Source organism: Aegilops tauschii, chromosome 2, assembly GCF_002575655.3.
Source record: "Aegilops tauschii subsp. strangulata cultivar AL8/78 chromosome 2, Aet v6.0, whole genome shotgun sequence".
NCBI classification, from domain to species: Eukaryota; Viridiplantae; Streptophyta; class Magnoliopsida; order Poales; family Poaceae; genus Aegilops; species Aegilops tauschii.
In genome coordinates, this window is record NC_053036.3 from 553103975 (window position 1) to 553128774 (window position 24800).

Genomic DNA, 24800 nt, shown 5'->3' on the forward strand with positions numbered 1-24800 from the left:
GGCATCTGTAGTGCAACATACAAAGCAGCTTCATCACACTATTTGTTTCTAGAATTTTGCTAGCATTATCCCAACTTGCGTATCATGGTTGCTCAATTACTTATTGTTAATAGTCAGTTGCCTATGGTTGATGTCCAATTGCCTATAAATGCTATAAATTGCATATCCTTGATGCTTAGCTACCTGCTATTGGTAATTAGTTGCCTACAATTGATGCTTGGTTGCCTAACTTTGCATAAACAGTTGCCTACAATATTATGAAGTTGTCTATGATTGTTTTTCTAAGTTGCCTACAAACACTATGAAGTGTCCTGGTTTCACCATCATGTTGCCTACCATAACTAGCAATAGCAGACACAAAAACATTACCGATATACAACTTCATAGTATTATAGGCAATTTAGAAACAACGACATATGAGCATTAACAATAGGAAACTTAGAAGTACCGGTGAGGAAGTTAGGAGAATGTTAGACAAAATTAACTAGGACACAAAATAGTGAAGTGGCCTGCTTTTAGAACTAAAGTTGCCTCTTGTAGAAGGAAAGTTGCTTACAAAGGTGATGTGCTATTATCTACCTCTGTTCCAAAGTAAATATGTATTATTAGTTAGTTTCTTATTTTTGCTAATTAGTTATTCTTAATGGAGTGAAGTTGCTTCTGTTTAGCGTTAAAGTTGCCTCATCTAGCATCAAAGTTGCTTTTGAAAAAAATCAAAGAAACATATCCATGTGAGTTTTAGTTTTGAAGAGCTCGTCATGACCTGGCTAGCTAACTCATGTGTCTTTTCCATCATTATATCTAAAGATTTTAATGATTTTCGTAGGCAACTCAATTGAAAATTAAGAACTTGCATAGTGTAAGGGCATATTTATCCCTAAGATGTTTTGGTGATTGATGACAATGCTTTTGCGGACTAATCGTGTGCATTGAGTGTTTTTCAGAGATTCATCCTTTTGGCACGAGACGATTCCCTCCCCCCGGAGCTTGAAGCGAAGACGGTGTAGTCCTTTCGGATTAGTTTGGTGGACTAGTTTCATAGGGATCACCGTACTATCAAGATGGGGTCCGTTTTGAAAAGGCTAGGGCGGAATCATCACGTACACTTCCTTTGCCCCTTCCTCCGAGCCTTTCCGTTTCGATGATGGGCTCGTTTCTCTTCTCAGTGTGCCCTCTCTGGTCCCAACGGTAGTACCGCGGGCCGGAGCGGTAGTACCGCTTGGGTGCTACAAGCGGTAGTACCGCTCTGGAGCGGTAGTACCGCCCAGAGCAGTAGTACCGCTGGTAGCCCCCAACTGTGTGCTCTCTCTGGTCCCAGCGGTAGTACCGCGGGACAGAGCGGTAGTACCGCTCCAGAGCAGTAGTACCGCTAGTAGCCCCCAGCCGTAGTACCGCGGTGGTCTCGTGCTAGTACCGCCTCGATTCGAGGGCTCTTTTTTCGTGTCGGGTTTTACGGTACTGGCCGCGGCTGTGGGGGCCGTAGTACCGCTCGTATGCGGTAGTACCGCCCTCCCACCGCGGTAGTACCGCTGTGGGCCAAGCGGTAGTACCGCGATGAGGAGCGGTAGTACCGCTTATAGTGGCAAGCGGTAGTACCGCTCTCTGCGGGGCAGAAGTGGGGTAACGGTTGGTTTGTTCCCCCCACTATATAAAGGGGTCTTCTTCCCCAAAGTTGACCCAACTCTTCCCCCAAAAGCTCCATTGTTGCTCCAAGCTCCATTTTCGCCCGATCTCTCTCCCTAGCCAATCAAACTTGTTGATTTGCTCGGGATTGGTTGAGAAGGCCACGATCTACACTTCCACCAAGAGAAATTTGATTCCCCCCACTTATCCCTAGCGGATCTTGTTACTCTTGGGTGTTTGAGCACCCTAGACGGTTGAGGTCACCGCGGAGCCATAGTCCATTGTGGTGAAGCTTTGTGGTGTCGTTGGGAGCCTCCAATTAAGTTGTGGAGATTGCCCCAACCTTGTTTGTAAAGGTCCGGTCGCCGCCTTCAAGGGCACCAATAGTGGAATCACGGCATCTCGCATTGTGTGAGGGAGTGAGGAGAATACGGTGGCCCTAGTGGCTTCTTGGGGAGCATTGTGCCTCCACACCGCTCCAACGGAGACGTACTTCCCTTCAAAAGGAAGGAACTTCGGTAACACATCCTCATCTTCACCGGCTCCACTCTTGGTTATCTCGTTCCTTTACTTTCGCAAGTTTACTCGGGTTATATCTCTTACTTGCTTGCGTGCTTGTTGTCATTGCATCATATAGGTTGTTCACTTAGTTGCATATCTAGACAACCTATTTTGATGCAAAGTTTAATTTGGTAAAGAAAAGCTAAAAATTGTTAGTTGCCTATTCACCCCCCTCTAGTCAACTATATCGATCCTTTCAATTGGTATCAGAGCCTCGTCTCTTTATTAAGGACTTTACCGTCCAAAGAGTATGGTTGACGTCGTAGACGGTGTGGAGGAGCACTCCGGTGAGAATCCAGTCTCGTCTACGGGAGATGGGGGAACCGCGGTCTCTCGTGAGGAATTCAATGTGGCGTTGGACACATTGAAAACCTCCATGACGACCAAGGTCGAAAGCATGTTGAATAAATTCTTAGAAGGGCTTAAACTTACCACCGCACCGTTGAAAGTGGGTGATCCCGCTAACAAGGTGACGGATGCTACCTCTGACAAGGGGGAAGCTTCTAGCGAGAAAGCTCCTTGTTCTAGTGATAAAAATGGGACCGGCATCTTTGCCCATGTGGAACCTCCACCTATCTATGGTGGACCGCTCCCTTCCACTCATTTGAATCATGTCGGCCCGGCCCCTAAGATTGAGAAGAATGTAGATTTTGATTCTTGGGTCTATCGTTTTAAGCGTCATTTAAATCATGTGAACACTAACCTTTGGATAATCATTGAAGAGGGTTTTTATCCGCATGACCGAAGTAACTTCACTCCTAGAGAAGTTGTGGATCATCAATTCAATGAGAATGCTCTCTTCATCATCCAAGAAGCAATCCCACCCGAAGATCTTCCTCATCTCCGGCCTTACACCGTGGCCAAAGATGCTTGGCTACAAGTTGTTTCCCTCTATCGGGGAAGCGCAAGCATTCAACGCTCCAACTATGAAGTGGTGCAAGATGAAGCCGACGAGTTTGCAATGAAAGAAGATGAAGAACCTCGTGAGCTTTTCCGGAGAGTAACCAAACTCGCGGTCTCTCTCCGAGATCATGGAAGTAAGGACACGGATGACAATTGGATCAAGCGCAAATTCCTCAAGGCAATGATGCCCTACCACAAAGCCATGTCCTCCGTAATTCGTCAAAGTCCGGACTTCCACACCTTATCATCAAGTGAAGTGTTGGATGAATTTGTTGCTATGAGCATCTTGGACAAGACCGCCGATAATGCGGTTCTTCGTTCTCAAAGAGTAAAGAAGCCCAACCTTGCTTTAAAGGCCAAGGTTAGTATGGAGGAAGAGGATGAAGAGGAAGAAGAGGAGGGCAACCTCGAAGATACGAAGTATGCCTATCATGAACACATGGCTCTTGCTTCAAGGCAATTTTGGAGCAAGAAGAACTCAAGGACAAACTTCAACAAGAACAATTCAAGTGGCGCAAAGGGCAAGCAACGGGTGAGGACTTGCTTCAATTGTGGCAATGTGAGCCACTTTGTTGCGGAGTGCCCTTACGAGAAGAGGGAAGACAATGGTGGCAAGCTCATCCGAAAGGACAAGGCCAAGTCGTTCCCCAACAAGAGCAACTTCACCAAGAAGACGCCTCCCAAGGCAAGTCGTACAAGAAGAGTACAACGAGGATGATGACGATGATGAAGATGGTGAGTCGGTTGCCATGGCCTCTGTGGCCATTGCGATGACTCCACGGATATCTCTCTTTGACTCACCCAATGAGAACATCACCGCCAAGTGCCTCATGGCTAAAGCCACCAATAAGGTAACCTCCAACATCAAACCTACCATCATTAATCATCCTTCTTTGATGGATAGCATTGATGAACATGAGGGGACAAATGTGGAGGAAAATGAGTTTGAGATCTTTATGGGTAAACTCAAGGGTAAATCCAAGAAGCACTTCGTTGCTCTCTTGGAACAACTTGGTGAAGCCAATGACATGATCGAGGCTCACGAAGATACCATCTCTAAGATGGAGGGGCATAGTCGTGACTATGCCGATGAGATTTCGGATCTTTCCAATGCTCTTGACGAAGAGCGTGGTCTTCGTTTGGCTCTTGAGGAGTCATACAACGATGATCATGCTAAGTTAAAGAAAGATCTTGATCATGCTCTTGTTGTGTCTCGTGTGCTAAACTCCGAGAAGGCAAAACTTGGGGTTGATCTTGCTAGACTTAAAGAGGAGTTTGACATTCTCGACAAGGCTCACAAGGTCTTGAAGGGTGCTCATGCTAGCCTCAAGGAGTCTCATGATCAACTCCAAGTAATGCTAACTAAGGAGAAAGCCACTTTTCCTCATATGGTGCTAATTGATAATGCAAATGCTACTAACCCTTGTTGTGAGCATGTGCATCTTGTTGAGGAGAATGCTAAGTTGAAGGAGCAACTTGAGAAAGGCCTTGTGTCATGCATACAAGGTGAGAAGAACCTCAACGACCTTTTGAGAAACCAAAAGGAAGTTGTAGCCAAGGAGGGGATTGGGTTCGCTCCCAAGCCCAAGAACAAGAAGAAGAATGACAAGACCAAACGACCTCCCCCTCTCAAGCAAACTTTTGTGAAAGAGGGAGAGGGTACTTCCAAGGAGAAGAAGAACAATGCGAAGGGTGACGGTGTCAAGAAGGGCAATTCCACCCCATCCAACAAAGCCGGTGACTTTAATCCTTCTTATGTGTTATGTCGTGCAAGTGATGGGCATGTTTATGCCAAATTTGTTGGTTCTCCTCATGAGTATATTGAATGGTCCATTTGGGTTCCTAAGACCCTTGTTACTAACACCAAAGGACCCATTACAAAATGGGTACCTAAAACCAAGCATTGATCTCTTGTAGGTGTTTGCTTCCGGTGGGGGATCATGGTTGCTCGATAGTGGAGCTACAAATCATATGACCGGAAGCAAGGACTTGGTGGTGGACGTGCACAAGATTCCATCTATGCCCACCAATGTCGAGTGGGGTTATGCCTCGTCTTCTAAGGTATTGGGACTCGACAAAGTTGTCATTTCTCATGATCTCACGATCGAGAAGGTCATGCTAGTTGAGTCCCTTGCATACAATTTACTTTCCGTTCGTCAACTTGCTATCATGGGCTTTGCCACTTTCTTTGATATTGATACCATGGCCCTCTTGTGGAGCAAGACTCTTAAAGTAGCCTTTGTTGGGCATGTCGAGAACGGTCTCTATGTGATTAACTTTTCAGAGCGACCCACTAAGACCGCGACATGCCTAATGGCTAAAGTTGACGTGGGATGGCTTTGGCATCGCCGTTTAGCCCATGTCAATATGAGATCTTTGCAAAGTCTTCTCAAGGGGGACCATGTCCGTGGACTAACGAACGTTAGTTTTGCTAAAGATCGTGCTTGCAGTGCTTGTATCGAAGGAAAGCTTCATGAGAAGGCTCACCCTCCCACGACTCTCATTTACTCGAAGAGGCCCTTGGAGCTCCTTCATTTGGATCTCTTTGGGCCTCCATCCTTTGATAGTCTTGGGGGTAGAAAATATTGCTTGGTAATTGTGGATGACTATTCTAGATACACTTGGGTGTATTTTTTCAAGAGGAAGAGTGAGACCCAACAAACAGTCATTGACTTTGCAAATGAAGCCCAACGTCAACACAATGCAAAGATCTTGACTATAAGAAGTGACAACGGCACCGAGTTCAAGAACTACACCCTGGATGAGTTTCTTAGTGATGAGGGGATCAAGCATCAATATTCCGCACCTTACACCCCTCAACAAAATGGTGTTGCGGAGAGGAAGAACCGGACGTTGATGGATGCGGCAAGGACCATGATGGCGGAGTTCAAGTCTCCATACAACTTTTGGGCCGAAGCCATCAACACCGCGTGTCATGCTTCAAATCGGCTCTATCTCCTCAAAGGCTTGAACAAGACTCCATATGAGATACTCACCAGTAACAAGCCCAACCTCAAGTACTTTCGGGTGTTCGGGTGTAACTGTTTCATTCTCAAGAAAGGTGTTCGTTTGTCTAAATTTGAGACTAGAGCTCATGAGGGCATATTTGTTGGTTATGCTACAAACTCCCATGCTTACCGTGTCCTCAATAAGTCCACGGGACTTATTGAGGAGACATGTAACGTGGAGTTTGATGAGAATAACGGCTCCCAGGTGGAGCAAAGTGGTACTTGTGATGTAGGTGATGAAATTCCTCCCCAAGCCATAAGAAGAATGGGTGTTGGATATATCCTGCCCATTGAGGAACCCCTTGTGGCCGAAGGAGAAGGACAATGCTCCACTCAAGTGGAGCCATCACCAACCCAAGACCCACACGCTTCCGAAGAACAAAGTGAAGGCCCTCAACCTCATGAACAAGATCAAGGGCAAGATCAAACTCAAGATGGTGGTGATCCACCAAATGATGCCCAAGGTCAAGTTCCTCCCCTCGAGCAAGTTCAAGATCAAGAACAAGCTCAAGACGACACTCAAGATGATCAAGTGACCCCTCCTCACTTCACTTCCGAGGAGGATTTGGAGCGCCGTGCCGCTAAGATCGCTTCCAAGCTCACCACCAAAGGTCATCTCATGGAGAATGTGGTTGGAAGCCTAAGAAAGGGGGTAAGCACTCGTAGACAATTAGCAGACTATTGTGAACATCATGCGTTTGTTTCTTGTGTCGAACCCCAAAAGGTTTATGAAGCGCTCGAGGACCCGGATTGGCTCAACGCCATGCATGAAGAACTCAACAACTTCGAACATAACCAAGTGTGGAAGTTAGTGCCAAGGCCAACCGGAAATCATAATGTCATTGGAACCAAGTGGATATTCAAGAACAAGCAAGACGCTCATGGAATCATTGTTCGCAACAAGGCTCGTCTGGTGGCACAAGGCTACTCCCAAGTCGAGGGTATCGACTACGGTGAAACCTTTGCCCCCGTCGCTCACCTTGAATCTATTCGTTTGTTGATTGCTTATGCTTCTCATCATAATTTCACATTGCAACAAATGGATGTGAAGAGTGCTTTTCTTAATGGTCCCATAAATGAGTTGGTATATGTCAAACAACCCCCCGGGTTCGAAGATCCCTATTTCCCCGATCATGTGTATCAACTCCACAAGGCGCTCTATGGCCTTAAACAAGCCCCACGTGCGTGGTATGAGCATCTTACGGAGTTGTTACAAGATCGTGGATTCGAAATCGGGAAAATCGACCCCTCTTTTTACTAAGAAGGTCAAAGGGGAGTTGTTTGTGTGCCAACTATATGTTGATGATATTATTTTTGGTTCCCCTAACAAAGCCTTCAATGAAGAATTTGCCGCTCTCATGACCTCAAAGTTCAAGATGTCTATGATGGGAGAGTTGAAGTTCTTTCTTGGATTCAAAATCAAACAAAGAAGAGAAGGAACCTTCATCAACCAAGCCAAATACACTCAAGACATGCTAAAGAGATTCAAGCTAAGTGATGTCAAGTTGGCTTCCACTCCAATGCCCACCAAGTGCCAGCTTGACATTGATCCCAATGGTAAAGCGGTGAATCAAAAGGTATATCGCTCCATGATTGGATCCTTGCTTTACCTTTGTGCATCTAGACCGGATATCATGTTGAGTGTGGGAATATGTGCACGGTTTCAAGCCGCACCTAAGGAAAGCCACTTTGTGGCGGTCAAGCGAATCTTTCGATATTTGGCTCATACCCCAAACTTTGGCCTATGGTACCCAAGAGGATCAAACTTCAAGCTTGTAGGTTATTCGGACTCCGATTGGGCGGGAGACAAAGTGGATAGGAAGTCCACTTCCGGAGGGTGCCAATTTCTTGGTTGCTCTTTGGTAAGTTGGTCTTCTAAAAAGCAAAGTTGTGTGTCTCTCTCGTCCACCGAAGCGGAGTATGTGGCGGCCGGAAGTTGTTGTGCACAACTGTTATGGATGAGGCAAACTTTAAAGGATTACGGTGTCATTTGTGACAAAGTGCCTCTTTGGTGTGACAGTGAAAGTGCTATCAAGATTTCTCTCAACCCGGTGCAACACTTCAAGACAAAGCATATTGAGATTCGATATCACTTCATCCGGGATCATATTAGGCGAGGGGAGATCGAGCTCAACTATGTCAACACTCATGATAACCTTGCAGATATTTTCACGAAGCCATTGGATGAAGCAAGATTTCGCGAGTTAAGGCATGAGCTAAATATCATTGATTCGAGCAATGTGGTTTGAACCTTTGCACACCCCTCACATTCATTATGCATTCTTGTCTAGGTGTAGGCATGGACGTAGGGGGAGTGTTGTTCTCTCAATGAACTTTCCCTCCCCCCACAATGCATAAACTGATCTCACTCTTTCACATTAGCCATTTTTTATGGTACTTGTGCTTCAAAGACGAGCTTTGGTCATGGGCCCAAGGATAATTCTTCGCGGTGCCATACCAAGTGACTCAAACATAGGTGGCCTCGGCCACCGCCCTCTCGTATAGAGGCGTGTGATTCTTGTTCTCTTGCTAGTGCTCTTGTTGGTCTTCTTGCCGTTGTTTCCCGTCTTTCGTTTTGCACCATATGTGTTGAGTCTGGTTTGAGTTGCGCTGGGCGGTACTACCGTTGTGAAAGCGCAGTACTACCGCTGGAGCGGTACTACCGCTCCACGGAGCGGTACTACCGCTTATGTGGCTAAGCGGTACTACCGCCCATCACCACGGTACTACCGCTGAGGGGCGGGGCCAGGGGGTTAAGTCGTGGGCAGGGGTGGTTTCCTCCACCCCATACCCATTTGCTTCGTCCCCTGGTTCCTCTTCCTCTCTCTCCAGCGCCATCTCGCCGCTGGAGGGCTCCGGCGGCCCTCCATCTCCGGACCGTCCCTCTCCATTCCCTTCGGTGGAGTCGATCCCCACCTCGTCCTCTTGCCATGGATGCCGGTATTGCCCCCGTTCCTTTTCTCTTCTTGTCTAGTTTTCAGATCTCGCGTTCTAGCGGCAGTAGTAGTTGCATCTCTAGATTTTTGGCCAAATCTAGGCTTGAGTAGGTTGGAGGAGGCAACTAGACTCTTTGGATTGATGTTTGGTAGGTTTATTTTTTAATTTGGCATCCCTGGTAGTGCCGGATCTGACCATGGCAGTAGGGATCCTCCGTGCCTCGTCTCGGGCGGTACTACCGCCCATATTGCGCGGTACTACCGCTGGGAGGGCACGGTACTACCGCTTGTGCGGTACTGCCGCAGTACAGGCACGGTACTACCGCCGGATGCCTAGTTCCATCGTTTCCTACCACATGTTGATCCATTTGTGTTGTGTTTATTTGGTTTTGATCGTTCCTTCTGGTTGTTTCTTGTGTCCGTGTGTTTGGTTCCAGGTGATGAACATCCTGAGCAGCAAGTCTGCCGTGTCAACCCCGGGCGGTCAACGTCAAAGCGGTACCGCTCATCTGAGACTGCAGGTGATTCTTCCAGTGCTCCACCGCCGGCAGGGGGTGCTTCCTCAAGTGCTAATCCTCCTCGCAAGAAGAAGATTGCCAGCCGACCGAAGCCAAGTGGCAAGAAAGTGACTGAGATGTCTAGCAAGGAATTCTGGGACAGGCGTCGGCGCAACCCCTATGAGGAAGACCAAGAACCCAACCTTGTCAATCGCCCGTTCTGGAACCGGTTTCAGTATGCCACATACTTTGATGTGATCAAGGCTAAGAAGAACCTCTTTGTCAATGTTCATTCCATCAACACGGAGGTTATGGAGAAGGACCCTGAGTACTTTGGTGATGCCCTTCAGATGTGCTCTCAGTTGAACATTCTCAGGATCATGCAGTTCAACAAGGACTTTGATGCAGATTTGCTGGCACAGTTATTTGCCACTGTTCACCTAGGAACTGATGCAGACAGGACTCTGACTTGGATGACTAATGGGAAGGTGCTAGCTGTCAAGTGGCAGGCCTTCATGGGGCTGCTTGAGGTGGAAGATCAAGGGCTCGAGACTCCAGTCGGTTTTCGTCCTCACCAAAATGTTACCTCCACTCACAAGCAAGCCCTCTGGCCCTACTGTACTTGGAAGGTCAACCCTGAGACCAGGAAGGAAACCTATGAGTTGTCTGCCTATCTGGACATCCTTCATCGTATCTTCCGCGAGACTCTCTTCCCTCGTATTGGGAATCTGGACATGGTACACTCTTATCTTGTGGACATGCTTCTCTTCTGCCAGCGTGAGAAGGAAGCAAACACCGGCGAGTCCTTGGACATCTCTCATGTCATGTGGTCTGAGCTTCTGGCGGCTGTTTCTGAGCGCAAGTGCCCAATTTATGGTCCGTTCATTATGTTACTTATTGAGAGGGCCTGGAGACATACCTATCCTGAGGAGCAGCTGGAAACTGGAGAGTTGGTCTCTCATGAGATCAAGCGTCTGAGGAAGAAGGATAATTGGGGTAGATCTGGAGCTCCATCTTCTGCTGCTGCCATGGAGACCGAGGACGAGGCTGATGCCGGTGATGATGATGAGGATTATGTGCCTCCTGGGACAGAGCCTTCTGCGGCAGAGCCCTCTTGGGCAAAGAAGCTCAAACGCAAGATGAAGAAGCTGTTCTGCATGGAGTCTCACGGTCAGTACTTGACTCATGTGGCTGAGAAGAAGGCAAGGGGACGTCATAAGGAGCTTATGCGTCAGATGGGTGCGACCGTCACCAGCGGCTCTGAGGGTCAGATTACTGAGGAGGAGTGGATCCAGCAGCACTGTCCGTGGACTGATTCAGATGCCGAGCAGTTTCCGGGCGAGGACGGCAGTGCAGATGATCACGCAGAGTCCTGATGTTCGAGATCCTCAGCATGCTCTCACCTGGAGCCGTAGGTTAGCTCTTTGCCCCTTTTGGTGTCTCGATGCCAAAGGGGGAGAGAGTTTAGGGATTTGCGTCGTTGTGTTGCGAGTGTGTCTTTGCCTTTGTGCTTTCGTTGTGTGCTACCTTGTGCTTTGCTTGGTTTTGTGTTCTGTGAGACTTTAGTTCAAGTCATATGGTGTGAGACATATGCTACCCTATCCTTATCATATCTTTATCTTTGTCTCTAGTCATTTGATATCTCATGAGTTATATGCTTCATTATGTTATATATCCTACTATCTTGTATCTCGCTTAGGTTGTTGGTCTCTAAAATACAGGGGGAGTGTTGATCCTAGTATGTGTGTCGTGCAGTCCAAAGCACTTATCTTGATGGCACACATCTAGGGGGAGCCCGTCTATATTTTAGAGATTTGGGGTTTGCTTATGTCCTTTGTCTTTTCCCAGTTGTGCAAATCCCGTATTGTCATCAATCCACCAAAAAGGGGGAGATTGTAAGGGCATATTTATCCCTAAGATGTTTTGGTGATTGATGACAATGCTTTTGCGGACTAATCGTGTGCATTGAGTGTTTTTCAGAGATTCATCCTTTTGGCACGAGACGATTCCCTCCCCTCGGAGCTTGAAGCGAAGACGGTGTAGTCCTTTCGGATTAGTTTGGTGGACTAGTTTCATAGGGATCACCGTACTATCAAGAGGGGGTCCGTTTTGGAAAGGCCAGGGCGGAATCATCACGTACACTTCCTTTGCCCCTCCCTCCGAGCCTTTCCGTTTCGATGATGGGCTCGTTTCTCTTATCAGTGTGCCCTCTCTGGTCCCAGAGGTAGTACCACGGGCCGGAGCGGTAGTACCGCTTGGGTGCTACAAGCGGTAGTACCGCTCTGGAGCGGTAGTACCGCCCAGAGCAGTAGTACCGCTGGTAGCCCCCAACTGTGTGCTCTCTCTGGTCCCAGCGGTAGTACCGCGGGACGGAGCGGTAGTACCGCTTGGGTGCCACAAGCGGTAGTACCGCTCTGGGAGCGGTAGTACCGCTCCAGAGCAGTAGTACCGCTAGTAGCCCCCAGCCGTAGTACCGCGGTGGTCTCGTGCTAGTACCGCCTCGATTCGAGGGCTCTTTTTTCGTGTCGGGTTTTACGGTACTGGCCGCGGCTGTGGGGGGCTGTAGTACCGCTCGTATGCGGTAGTACCGCCCTCCCACCGCGGTAGTACCGCTGTGGGCCAAGCGGTAGTACCGCGATGAGGAGCGGTAGTACCGCTTATAGTGGCAAGCGGTAGTACCGCTGGCACAGCGGTAGTACCGCTCTCTGCGGGGCAGAAGTGGGGTAACGGTTGGTTTGTTCCCCCCACTATATAAAGGGGTCTTCTTCCCCAAAGTTGACCCAACTCTTCCCCCAAAAGCTCCATTGTTGCTCCAAGCTCCATTTTCGCCCGATCTCTCTCCCTAGCCAATTAAACTTGTTGATTTGCTCGGGATTGGTTGAGAAGGCCACGATCTACACTTCCACCAAGAGAAATTTGATTCCCCCCACTTATCCCTAGCGGATCTTGTTACTCTTGGGTGTTTGAGCACCCTAGATGGTTGAGGTCACCGCGGAGCCATAGTCCATTGTGGTGAAGCTTTGTGGTGTCGTTGGGAGCCTCCAATTAAGTTGTGGAGATTGCCCCAACCTTGTTTGTAAAGGTCTGGTCGCCGCCTTCAAGGGCACCAATAGTGGAATCACGGCATCTCGCATTGTGTGAGGGCGTGAGGAGAATACGGTGGCCCTAGTGGCTTCTTGGGGAGCATTGTGCCTCCACACCGCTCCAACGGAGACGTACTTCCCTTCAAAAGGAAGGAACTTCGGTAACACATCCTCGTCTTCACCGGCTCCACTCTTGGTTATCTCGTTCCTTTACTTTCGCAAGTTTACTCGGGTTATATCTCTTACTTTCTTGCGTGCTTGTTGTCATTGCATCATATAGGTTGTTCACTTAGTTGCATATCTAGACAACCTATTTTGATGCAAAGTTTAATTTGGTAAAGAAAAGCTAAAAATTGTTAGTTGCCTATTCACCCCCCTCCCTCTAGTCAACTATATCGATCCTTTCACATAGGTTTCTGGGCAAATGTCTGATCCGCCCCCTACGGAACTTCTCATTACGACCTATACAACTTCTCATCTAACACCCGTGGCCTGGATAGCCAACACCCGCGTGCTCAGTAGCGTTGGTTACATAGTATTTAGGCAATTGGGGATCACCCGTAGGCAACTTTGTAGCGATGTTGGCAACTTGGTTTCTGAGGCACACAACTTAGAAACCATGTTAGACAACTTCCCACTTTAAAGTGAGCAATTTTCACTGTATGGTAGACAACTAAACTATGTACAACTTAGTTTCCGATGTATGCAACGTAGCAATCATGGTAACCACCTATTACATTATTGCACACAACTAACTAGGAGGCTACTAGGCGAATTCACTTATACACATGGTGCAATTCTTCTAACATTAAAGTTGCTCATGTTTACCACTAAAGTTGCCTCATCTGGTATCAAAGTTGCTTTTCAAAATTTTTATCAAAACATATTCATATGGGATCTAGTTTTGAAGAGCTCGTCATGAGAACTCAGCGGTGAAAATGGATCATAATTCCGACAAGTGGTTTGAAGGTTATAGCTTTTTAAATTTTTCTTGTACCGAAATTAATGCACGTTACGTCATTGCTGGGTTCATATATATAGACGAGGTGGTTGGATGAGGTGGAGAAAATTAGCATACTCTAATTGAAGAATCTTTCCATATATAGAATGGGTGGGTGGACAGTTTTCCAAATTAGGTATGGGTCTGTCTGATTGTTCGGTCTGTGGGCGTGCGCTTGGATCGATGAAAAAGCGCAGCTGCATTTTCTACCATTTGGGATAAATAATTTATATTAAAAACGTTGAAAAAATTCCAACAAAAATCTAACGACAATTCACTGAACGAAAGTAAAGTAGAAATTATTTACTAAACTATAAAAACAAATAATGCTTAACCTCCTAACCTTTTTTTATAATTAATCATATTTTTCCCTGGAGAATTACCCTCTCAAATAACTGGATAGAATTAATACAAAAAAGGTCCTCGAACTAAAAGTTTCTTCATCGAATTTAAGAAATGTTCATTAGTTCATCAAACTAAAACATGCTCATCAAATTTGAATTTTGTTCATCAATTTTAAAAAGTGTTCATCAAATTCAAAATTTGTCAATAAAATTCAAAAAATGTTTATTAAATTCACAATTTGTTCATCTATTTTCTAAAAAAATGTTCTTGAATAAAAAATTTGTTCATCAAGTTCGAAAAAAGCTCATCGAATTAATTTTTTTCATTATTCAAAAATCCTCAGAAAAATTTGTTTAAAAATAAAAAATCATTAAACTTAAAAATATTCATCCTTTTGAAGTTTTGAATATTTTTTAATTCAAGAGTTGTTTTTGAACTCGTCGGCATTTTTTGGAAGCTAGTTTTTTTTTTCAAAATCTCGAAAAAAATTATGGGGCATCTCGCCCCCACATGGGCAGGTCCAAATTCACGCGAGGGCGAGCGAGGGGCGGCGTTACCTCGCTCCCCAGCGCGTAGGTCATGGAATAGGGGTTGCCCGAGTCTATGACTCGCTTTATGTAAGAATGAAGAACTTGTGAAATCACTAATTGAGGAGTACTCATTACAAAGATCACTCCCACTTTCCCAGGTTGCGAGCGCCACTTGTCGCAGCCTGGGAGTTTTCCATTTTTTCGTAGATCCGTTTATTCAAAACGTTTTATCTCTTACATCGTGCGTCCAAATCTCGAACCGCTTTCATCATTGGATTCCTCGTGTCGAGATCTTCAAAACTAAATCTCATGTTGATAGGTTTTGACGAACTTGTTTTCACGAAAATTGGGAGCACGGGTTTTTTCCCTTTCTGAAAGGGGCACGCCCGTGCCTCTCGCGGAAGCAAAACCATGCCTCTCGCGAAAAGGAAAAAAAATAGAAAACGCGTTTTTTTCGTTTCCGAGGAGGCACGGCCGTGCCTCTCGCGGAAGCAAAACTGTGACTCGCGCGAAAGCAAAAAACAGAAAACACGTTATTTTTTCATTCCCAAGAGGCACGGCCGTGACTCTTGCGAAAGCAAAACGGAAGCAAAATCGTGACTCGTGCGGAAGAAAGAAAAACAGAAAACGCATTTTTTTCGTTTCCAAGAGGCACGGCCGTGACTCTCGCCAAAGCAAAACCGTGCCTCTAGCGGAAGCAAAACCATGACTCTCGTGAAAGGAAAAAAACGTGTTTTTTGCGAAAAAAATCGATTTTTTTAATCCAAAAGCTAAGGAAGACCGGTGCAAAACCAAAACGTCAAAAAAAACGTTTTAAAAGCCGAAACGCATGCGGAAAAATAAATAAAAAAACAAAATCCGGAGGGAGCGCCCAGAGCGCGACACGTGGCGAATGGGTGAGAGCGCGACAAGTGACGCTGATCGTTGTGAGGCTCCCGAAGGAGCGCTCGTCAACTAGTCACTCCCAAGAAACTACACGGAGTTGGTACCGGTCGGCCCATTGACATGTTTTTTTTTTCTTTTCTACTTTTGTTTATACTAATAGTAAAGCGTATTTGCTCAAAAAATAGTAAAGTTCACGTGCTTTGCATGTCGACACTTACCAAAATCAAGAAACATGTAAACAAAATATGATAAATTTTGAACCCAAAAAGGTTTAACTTTACGAATAATAATTTGGGTTGTATTTCTTCATCTATAGAAAAGGTTGACCTCTTAATTTCACCACTTATGCTTATTTTTGTTAGCTTGTAATGTTTTTTCTTAGTCAACTTTTTTTTGCTCAATCCTAATTTTATGAAACGTGCTCTAGTGCTATGGGTCAATCTCTTACTACTGCAGGATGCTGCTAATGCGACACTACAATCAGAGACCCTTCAAGAAACTATGTGCGATGCCATAATCGCAAACGCTGGTGTATGAAAACCGTCAGAAATGTATAAAACGTTTGCGATGACGGATGCATCAAACACGATTCAGGTTTTAGTTGCGTGTGCGATGAAGGGCATACGGTTCAATTCAATTAACTGTTTGCGATGAGGAGGAACAAAAGAAACGGGCAGCCAGATGAAGGCGTGTGCGATATAGAGCATACGGTTCACTTGGATGAACTGTTTGTGATTAGGCAACACAAAAGAAACGGGCAACCAGATGAAGGTGTGTGCGATATACAGCATAAGGTTCACTCAGATGAACTGTTTGTGATTAGGCAACACAAAAGAAACGGTCAGCCAGATCAAGGTGTGTGTGATTGAGGGCATACACTTTAAAAGGATTAACTGTTTGTGATTAGGCAACAGAACAAAAACGGGTAAGCCAGATCAAGTGTCTACGATTGACGGCATACACTTCACATGGATGAACTGTTTGCGATTAGCCACAACAAACTGAAACAGTTAGATAGATCAACATGTGTGCGCTAGACGGGCACACCCATTCTAATTAAAAGAAGTGTGCGCGATGGTAATAGCGAGCGAGCATGGTTGTTGGAACAAGACGTGTGCTGACATTGCCTATTGCGGTGCACCCTATGATGCAAACGCCATGTACGCGGCCGAGAAGGCGTACGTGCCCACGTTACGCCTTCCGGGAATAGTGCCGCACTTATAACCGTCAATAAAGTTTGAGCATGCATCCTGTCACAATTTTTTTAGAAGAATAGGGAGGCCGCGTCCTGTCACATTCCAAATTGTAAACCTGTTCACACTGATCAAAACTTAAACGGTTTCCCACTTAGGAGCGTATTACTACGCGGTTATAAATACTACTACTCCAAGACGACTGCATTCCTGCTCAACTCCTCATCCACAAAAAGTCAAAAACAAACAAGTATTCATCATCGTTCCCTTGTGTCCGCCATGGCAAGCGTGAGTTCTGGGTCGAGAGATTGCCACCAGGGAGAGGCGAGCCTGGAAGCGGGAGCACAAGAGATGTCCCGCCTCGTCGCGAAAGCAGCCAACATGTCCCGCCGCACGGCCGTAGCAGCAGAGAGGTCCCGCCGCGATGCCAAAGCAGCACGGAGGACCCGCCGCGCCATCGATGTACCAGACTGGTCCGGCCGCCCCGTGGAAGTAGAAGAGATGCCCTGCCACGCCGCGAATGCAGCAGAGATGTCCTCCCGCGCCGCGGAGGCCTGGGAAAATGCCTCGCGGGTAGGCGAGGACTCTTACAGGCGCATGCGTGCCCTCGTCCTTAGGCAGATGGATCATATCTCTAGGTGGGAGAGGTTGCAGGATGACCTGAAAGCCTCATTTGAACAGTCTACCGACGTCATCCGGCAACTAAGTGAGAGCAATGCGAAGCTCCGGCCGAGCGCGACCTGCCGAGGGCCAAGATCGTCGGAAGTGCGGAGTAGCAGGAGCAGACCACTTCCTTGTTGAAGAGGACCGGTGTCATTGTCGAGAAACTTATGGACGAGAATGTCATGCTGCGCATCGAGCGCAGAAGGCTGGTGGAGGAATCCGTGGATGCTCTCAAGCAGCATCTTAAGGACAAGAAAGAGCTCGTCGCCGCTCGCCGCGGAGACTAGTTCCCGCGGCCTGCAGCAACGCATCAAGAAAGTAGAGATCAGCGAGCCAGATCGTTGTCTTCCTTCTTCTTTTGCCCTTGTGTATTTTGGGCGTCGCCGCATGTGGCTTTTTTAATTATGTTTCTAAATATGTAAGACAATTATTATCCACTGTCATCGTCCTTATATTCATCATGCTTGCTAAGTCGCAGTCGATGCTATATAGGCCCGTCGGATCTTACATAGATCCGTGCAAAACTTTCTTTTCAGATTTTCATTTTTCTCTCTTAAATCTCAGTCCAGTGAAACATATAGCCACGCCGTAGAACAGGTGCTCAGGCGCCATTAATGGAGACGTTGGGAGGGAGGTGCGCGGCGGGTAGTGGTCAAAGGGCTCTCCTCCCGATGAGCACGCGTAGGGGTCTGATCGCACGCTTCCCGTACTCAAATAGCTACCCCGCACGGCACCTCCTAGCCAATAAAAAAGGGGACACGTGGCCGCACGTAATTGGTAAGTCGAACGCCCACGGTTTCAATAATACTTGTGTTTCCGATTTGTAACGTGACAGCACTTGTTCCAAAATGACTTTGTTGATTTTTAATGTGTGGGCCTCCGCAAATCGGATAGAAAAATTACCACATCATGTTGGTGCCATGTCATGAGACCATGCCAAGTTTCATGATTTTCAGGCGTGTTTTGGAATTACAGGAATTAAAAAACCAAGTTTCTCAATCATTCCGGCCGAGCCACGACGCCCAGATGTTTGAATTTCACTCCCATCTCTTGCATGGAACCTAGAAATTCACCCAAGGACACACATGTGATTTTTCAAACAACTTTGGTGCACTGGAGCCTGTTCTTGTAGTTCAAATTTGAATTATGCACATTAAATGCCCAGAAACTCAATTAATGTATAAAAAAGGCCAAACGAACCCGGAATAATTCCAAAATTTAGCACGGCACTTCTATTTGGTCTAATCTGGCCGTGTAAAAAATTTAAGGCGGGAGAAGGCAGTGTACGTATGTCGTTTCGCACACGGAGGTGACACGTTCTCTCTCGGAACCACGAGCCTTCTTGAGGAAAACTCCGGTTTGCAAAAAGCCTACACCAAAGCTTGTCCCAATTCGGCCAAAAAAAAATTACCGCATCATGTTCGTGCCATGTCATGACACCATGCCAAGTTTCATGATTTTCAGGCGTTTTTTGGAATTACAGGATTAAAAAACCAAGTTTCTCAATCTTTCTGGCCGAGCCACAACGGCCAGATGTTTGAATTTCACTCCCGTCTCTTGCATGGGACCTAGAAATTCACCCAAGGACACACATGTGATTTTTCAAACAACTTTGGTGCACCGGAGCACGTGCTTGTAGTTCAAATTTGAATTATGCACATTAAATGCCCAGAAACTCAATTAATGTATAAAAAAGGCCAAACGAACACGAAATAATTTCAAAATTTAGCACGATACTTCTATTTGGTCTAATCTGCCTGTGTAAAAATTAAGGCGGGAGAAGGCAGTGTACGTATGTCGTTTCGCACACGGAGGTGACACGTTCCCTCTCAGAACCAGGAGCCTTCTTGAGGGAAGCTTCAGTTTGCAAGAAGCCTACACCAAAGCTTGTCCCAATTCGGCCAAAAAATTACCGCAACATGTTGGTGCCATGTCATGAGACCATGCCAAGTTTCATGATTTTTAGGCGTGTTTTGGAATTACAGGAATTAAAAAAACCAAGTTTCTCAATCTTTCCGGCCGAGCCACGACGCCCAGATGTTTGAATTTCACTCCCATCTCTTGCATGAGACCTAGAAATTCACCAAGGACACACATGTGATTTTCAAACAACTTTGGTGCACTGGAGCCTGTGCTTGTAGTTCAAATTTGAATTATGCACATTAAATGCCCAGAAACTCAATTAATGTATAAAAAAGCCAAACGAACCCGGAATAATTTCAAAATTTAGCACGATACTTCTATTTGGTCTAATCTGGCTGTGTAAAAAATTTAAGGCGGGAGAAGACAGTGTACGTATGTTGTTTCGCACATGGAGGTGACACGTTCCCTCTCGGAACCACGAGTCATCTTGAGGGAAGCTCCGGTTTGCAAGAAGCCTACACCAAAGCTTGTCCCAATTCGGCCAAAAAAATTACCGCAGCATGTTCGTGCCATGTCATGACACCATGCCAAGTTTCATGAATTTCAGGCGTGTTTTGAATTACAGGAATTAAAAAACCAAGTTTCTCAATCTTTCTGGCCGAGCCACGACGCCCAGATGTTTGAATTTCACTCCCATCTCTTGCATGGGACCTAGAAATTCACCCAAAGACACACATGTGATTTTTCAAACAACTTTGGTCCATTGGAGCGTGTGCTTGTAGTTCAAATTTGAATTATACACATTAAATACGCAGAAACTCAATTAATGTATAAAAAGGCCAAACGAACACAGAATAATACCAAAATTTAGCACGGTACTTCTATTTGGTCTAATATGGCTGTGTAAAAAAATTAAGGCGGGAGAAGGCAGTGTACATATGTCGTTTCGCACACAGAGGTGACACGTTCTCTCTCGGAACCAGGAGCCTTCTTCAGGAAGCTCCGGTTTGCAAGAAGCCTACACCAAAGCTTGTCCCAATTCAGCCAAAAAAATTACCGCAGCATGTTGGTGCTATGTCATGAGACCATGCCAAGTTTCATGATTTTCAGGCGTGTTTTGGAATTACAGGAATTAAAAAATCAAGTTTCTCAATCTTTCCTGCCGAACCACGACGCCCAGATGTTTGAATTTCACTCCCGTCTCTTGCATGGGACCTAGAAATTCACCCAAGGACACACATGTGATTTTTCAAACAACTTTGGTGCACCGGAGCACGTGCTTGTAGTTCAAATTTGAATTATGCACATTAAATGCCCAGAAACTCAATTAATGTATAAAAAAGGCCAAACGAACACGAAATAATTTCAAAATTTAGCACGATACTTCTATTTGGTCTAATCTGCCTGTGTAAAAAAATTAAGGCGGTAGAAGGCAGTGTACATATGTCATTTTCGCACACGGAGGTGACACGTTCCCTCTCGGAACCAGGAGCCTTCTTGAGGGAAGCTCCGGTTTGCAAGAAGCTTACACCAAAGCTTGTCCCAATTCGGCCAAAAAATTTAGTGCATCATGTTGGTGCCATGTCATGACACCATGCCAAGTTTCATGATTTTCAGCCGTGTTTTGGATTTACAGGAATTAAAAAACCAAGTTTCTCAATCATTCCGGCCGAGCCACGACACCCAAATGTTTGAATTTTATTCCCATTTCTTGCATGAGACCTATAAATTCACCCAAAGACACACATGTGATTTTTCAGCAAACTTTGGTGCATTGGAGCATGTGCTTGTAGTTCAAATTTGAATTATGCACATTAAATGCCCAGAAGCTCAATTAATGCATAAAAATGCCAAATGAACCCGGAATAATTCCAAATTTAAACACGACACTCATGTACTAGTTGCATGTTCACTGTACGTAAATGTTCTAGCAATTCAAACACCATCCTTTTCCTCCATAACACCATTTTGTCTTTCAAAACATAATGAAAAAATCAGGTATACCACAAAGAGTTTACTAGAAAGAATCGTGTGGGATGCGATATAAAATATCTTGGCGCACAGTCTTGTCTGGCTTACGCAGGAAGCTTCGTCGTCTACAGTCCACCGCCCCCGCTTGAACCACACTTGCGCGCCAGTTTCTCGCGGCACCGAGCGAAATTTTTTTGCCACCACGGAAATATCTATCTCCTCGCCCCCTCCCTCCTACCAAAAGCCACATTTCCAATGTTCCTCCTTGCTTTCCAAGTTCAAACCTTCACTGCTGCTTACTGGCAGCTCAGCCTTCTCGCCGGCGTCCCTTCTTCTTGCAGCGCCGCCTTCTCGCCGGCTACCCTTCTTCTTGCAGTGCCGCCTCCTCGCCGGCGACTCTTCTTCTTGCAGCGCCGCCTCCTCGCCGGCGACCCTTCTTCTTGTTGTGCGGCCTCCTCGCCGCCGACCCTTCTTCTTGCTGCGGGGCCTCGTCGATATGGTCAGGTAATCCACACCCCACCCACACCATCCTCCTCCTTTCCCGTCCCACATGCCCCGACTAACGGAGCGACACCTTTCACCGAAATCACTGCCCCCTCCTCCAATTAAGCGCCGCCCACAGCCATTTTACACGCAGTATAACATGGAGCTGAGTAGCATGCGGCCGCACGCGCGAACGAGGTCGCTATGGCTGACATGTGTGTCGACCGCCAGATCTTGGAGGAACACCTTGTCTTCGAGGCCACCGTCGACACCGCCGCGCGATTGTCTACTTTAAAATACAATTCGTGATGTTTTCTCGAGGCCACCGCCAGTGCCTTCTAGTGATTTCTCCTCTGTAATGTTAATATGCAATCTGATGTTCAGTTAACAGTTTGGTCCTCTGAAATGTAATGTTTAGTTAACACTTTGGTCCAACAATTGCTACATTTCGTAGTACTGTTCTCGAGCATTCTTTGTTTTGTTAACTGTCTTATCTTCTAGTACATGTTTCTATTCTGCAATGTCGTGCTCAGTTAACTATTTTGGTTCATTTGGTCTGCTGTCCATTTAATTGTTTGGTTCAGTTCTGCAATTTGATTTTCATTTGCTGTGGGTACAATTTTGTATTGTTATGCATGTGACACCAATCGAATTTGGCTGTACTCAATACATATTCTACTGATAGTATGGCAACCTCAGTTAACCTGATCAAGACCTTCCTTATGTGTGTTGCAGGGAAACAATGGGAGACACTGCGGTTTAGAGGTTTGTTCAAGCAGGGTCCTTTGGCTAATAGCACATTATTGTGCAGTTGCAGGAATCATTCTAATATTTAGGTTTCTTACAATTTGGTCTTGCACATGTAGGTCCTGCTGTCAGAGGCTTAGACCCACTTTTCGACCCATTTTGGATATGGGGAAATGAGATGTCCATGAATATCAGTCAAGTCAAGAAACTCAGAAAGATTGTTAGGATGAAGAAACTTGCGACGAATAACAGCAAGATCTTTGTTTGCACAATGAAGAAGACATCAGTCAACTATAGGATGGTACCAACTCTTTTACCTTGTTTTTACCCCTTGCGCCATTTCAAAATTTACAACAGCGATTTATGCATAGCTTTGTTTTCAGTACTTTTCAAAGCAGTTCACCGATGATTACCTCTCAAACCACCTGCATGGTCAAGAGGCGAGGAAGGTGTTCATTCAACACCCACGGTACAATATTGAAGTCTTGCTGAAGAGGACGAAGGTTGGGCGGGCAATTATCCATAGCCACTGGCCTAAAGTTGCAAGGACATTCAACATCACTGAAGGCTCAATATTTGCCTTCCTCTTCTGCAGTTTCCCAGATGAGATTCATCTGTCTATTTACCGTGTATGATGCTACTTTCCAAAGGTTTTTTATGCTGCATGTGAAACTTGGTGCTATTGTGTAATGGCGTAACTGAGTGCCGAAGCTATCTGATGTAATTCGATTATGAAATCTAGGTTGCTTTTATACGGATATGAAATATCTGACGTGTTTTATAAGAAATATTAGTTTGATTAGTACATGGATTATCAATAATAGGCTAATTACCCTGCTTATTGGGGTTTTCTATTGCAAACGGTTACTCAGACAGCACCGTGGGCGATGAACTCAAACAACCCACACGGTTTCTAGAAAGTAGGCGTGTTCAATCAACTAACAATCACACACGACTTCCGACAGCGAACTGTTTGCGTTAGGCCACCTTGCACAAACGTTTCCACACAAAGAACTGTGTGGGATGTACATACCTACGGAAATGATTTTCTAGGATTCACTGTGTGGGATGTACATACCTACGGAAATGATTTCTGGGATTCACCGTGTGGGATGTACATACCTACGGAAATGATTTTTGGGATTCACCGTGTGGGATGTACATACCTACGGAAATGATTTTTGGGATTCACCGTGTGGGATGTACATACCTACGGAAATGATTGGGTTTCCATGCCTCTCCCGATCGCACACGGCCCCAGCCTGGGTCCCACGAGAGCCTATCCCCGACGATTTCTGGGTCGTGTGGGAAGGACCCCCCTATCGCCCACACTCACTTGGCGACGGTTCCAAATGTCGTCTCTGAATGGGGTTTTAAACCGTTTGTTTAGGACGTCGCTGTACCAGTGTCTTATTTGATGCTTGGATTAAGACTCAGTTGGCACATGACGGAAAAACATGACAACAAAAAAAATTAATAGCACAAAATTGATAAGTTGATCATCTATTTGGAATGCTGAGAAGAAAAATACTTCTGAATATTTGAGAAGTGAATTAGTAATATTTCTTGAGAAACAATATTGTACATAGTTCTAGCTAGAAGATTCATTTATGATTTCTCAAATGGAACTAATTTTTTTTCTTGAGAAACAATATTGTACATGGTTCTCCCTAGAAGATTCATTCGTGACTTCTCTAAAGAAACACGGGGGGGGGGGGGGGCACTGGAGAGCTCAATCACTTGATGACCAAGAAAAACTATCAATTTTATACTTTTTCACTGGTCACCGTTCTCTCCAATTGCTCTATAACAAAGATTCTACTCCAGTCATCTGGATGGTTTTGGATGATATGTGCTCCATCTTTTATCAGACTAGATTATGCCCCGTGTGTTGCTATGGGAGTCTGTAGCAATATATTTTGATTAGATTTGATTATGTGGAATATAATATTTAGACTAATAACACGTGAATGAAATTGAAAAATACATATGAATTATTTTGTAGTTGTAAAACAGTTAGGCCTCCTTTAGTTTGAAGGATTTTTCTAGGAATTTCATATGATATGATTTTTGTAGGAAAAATCCTTTAGAGCCCTTTGGTTTGTAGGAATGACATCCTATTCCTATGGAGGAATTCTTCATATCCTCCACATTTTATAGGAAAATAAACATTAGCCTAGACTCAATGAAAAAAAAATCCTATGAAGTGAATCAAAGGACATCTCCTTTCCTATTCCTACTCATAGGATTTGGGATGCATGTCATCTCATTTCCTATGACTTTTCTATTCCTATGATTTCCCTACCCTATGAACCAAAGGAGACCTTACTAAATATAAGTAGAATAATAGAATGAACAATATTTTTCTCATGCATGGGTGTGTGTGGTGGTGCGTCTTTTCTGGTTGCATGTTGAGATGGGTCTTATCTCATCCATAATTGTATGGTGATGTGACATGCTTGCTTGTTGAGATAAATAAGATAATGGGGATGAACTTCTTAGGTATATA